Below are 2373 nucleotides of genomic sequence, written 5' to 3'. Positions count from 1 at the left end.
CGCTTGCCTCATCCACCCCAAATAAATGTCTACACCTGTGAGCTCCACCATTCTTCCATCAGCGCCGCAGGTATGTGTTGTCTGAGGTAAAATAAGGCAAGTCAAAGACCACAGGTGGCCCCTATAGTGCAAACAAATGCCTCCGGGATGTTGATGTCTTGTTTGGGGGAAATGCCCCCATTCTCCCCAGGTGCACCTGCATTATGTGAGGTACATCCACCGCAAACATGTCCGTGTGTCTTTGGGTCCATATTAAAGTGTGTGTGTGTGTGTGTTTGTCTGGCCGCACAAGTGTACTTCTCAAGTTCTCTCAAAGGAGAAAAAGCTCTGATCAGATTCACCATCTTGCTTTATTGCATATGGCCTATAAATTTTTGCAATCATAAAAGTAGATGAACGTAATAGTACATAATGAAATCTAGCAAGTGACTGGCCTCAATGAAATTTGGCATCATTGCAGAAAGATCAAAGAGAAATGCTTCATTGATTGCTGCCTAGTCACTAGCCTCCTCGGAGATAGAAATCTATCTAAAAAAAAGTCTATGTGCTTTGATGTGAGGGTGTCTGGGTCTTACATCAGAGCCAAGGTCGACAACCTTGAAAGGCAAGCCTATTAAGAGAAAAGTAACAAACACGTCTCCCTGCTTTTACGGCAACGGGAGCGAGGGCAAATTTCCTCTGACAAATAAAGTTTCACTGTAAACCCGATCATAATTGCTGTGATGCAATTAAAATGCCGCGCACATATTTTCTTGGCTCAAAACAATTCAGCCACACATACAAGACGCATCTCGGCATATCAGTTCATATCAAGATCAATGTTCGCACACCTATGTGTATGTGCTTGTGTTTGTGATGGAGAGAAAGGCTTGTGTGCACATCAAAGCGGCGGTGGTCTTGCCGTCGGATAAGGCCGGTAAACTGCTCTCCACTATTAAAGATCCCGGTCTAACTCCATGTTATTTATCTTCATGGGTTTTAAGCTTCACTCTAGACCTTCTCCTCTGAGTCACAGGAGCGGCTCTTTAAAAAAAAAACTCATTACCGCCAAATCAGAGCATGTCTCTTGAATCTGCCCTGGTTGTTTGCCCGCAATAGATTTATCACTCTTATAATAATTTGCTCTGGGATAGAATGCTATTTGAAAATGCATCATATTCATTAGCTTTAGTTTTTCCACCCTGATGTTAGTAACTTTTTATGAGACATTCTCAATGCAACAGAATTTTCCAGATGCTTCTAAATTTGATAAAGAAAGGAAAAGGAGATGTATATGCAGTTTTCATGAATGGACAAAAGAAAACATTGTATCATTTATTTTGCATGTATTTCACATTTTTATTTGCGCTGTTCTGATATTCACTGAATAAAGGTTTCTTCTTACCTATTTTGTACAGTATTAACAATTTTCACTCAAACTGCTAGAAAATGTCATGAATAAGTAAAAAGACTGAAATAGCATTTTCTTTTAAAACATACTCGAACAATCTTTATTTACATCTTCAAAAAAAAAAACATTTTAGACACTGTATTATATAATAATTATATAATTAATATATAATTATAATTAAAAAATCTTGAAAAAGGTATGTCTACACTGACTTTTAATTACTTTTCACAATCTTTTTAAAAGCAGCATAAAAGCATTCAGTCCATAATAGCTTGTAAATACATCTCCAACAACAATGCAGTCATGGCCAAAAGTTTTGACAGTGACATAAATTGTGTTTTGCAAAAATGTAATGATCTTCGAGCCACTTCTTTATCACTCTTGCTTTTTGACATGGTGCTCCATCATGCTGGAAAATGCACGGATCATCACCAAATTGCTCATGGATCGTTGGAAGAAGTCTTCCATTCTTTATTCATGGCAGTGTTTTTGGGCAAAATTATGAGAGCCCACTCCCTTGGTTGAAAAGCAACACCACACATGGATGGTTTCAGGATGCTTCACTGTTGGCACAACACAGGACTCATGGTAGCATTCACCTTTTCTTCTCTGAACAATTGATTTTCCAGATGCCCCCCACAATCGGATGGGAGCTTCATCAGAGAAAATAACTGTGCACCAATCTTCTGCTGTCCAATCCTTGTACTTCCTGCAGAATTTCAGTCTGTCCTTGACGTTTTTCTTGGAGAGAAGTGGCTTCTTTGCTGCCCTTCTTGACACCAGGCGGTTGTCCACAAGTCTTGGCCTCACTGTGCGTGCAGGTGCTCTCACACCAACCTGCTGCCATTCCTGAGCAAGCTCTGCACTGCTGGAGACACGATTCCATAGCTGATTCCTCAGGAGGAGACAGTCCTGGCGCTTGCTGGACAATCTGGGACGTCCTGAAGACTTCTTCACTGCAGTCGAACCTCTCTCCTTGAAGT

Source organism: Sinocyclocheilus anshuiensis, unplaced genomic scaffold, assembly GCF_001515605.1.
Source record: "Sinocyclocheilus anshuiensis isolate Anshui unplaced genomic scaffold, SAMN03320099.WGS_v1.1 scaffold1371, whole genome shotgun sequence".
In the NCBI taxonomy this organism is placed as follows: domain Eukaryota; kingdom Metazoa; phylum Chordata; class Actinopteri; order Cypriniformes; family Cyprinidae; genus Sinocyclocheilus; species Sinocyclocheilus anshuiensis.
The sequence above is the reverse complement of the archived record's forward strand: the minus strand, read 5'-3'. Positions refer to the sequence as shown.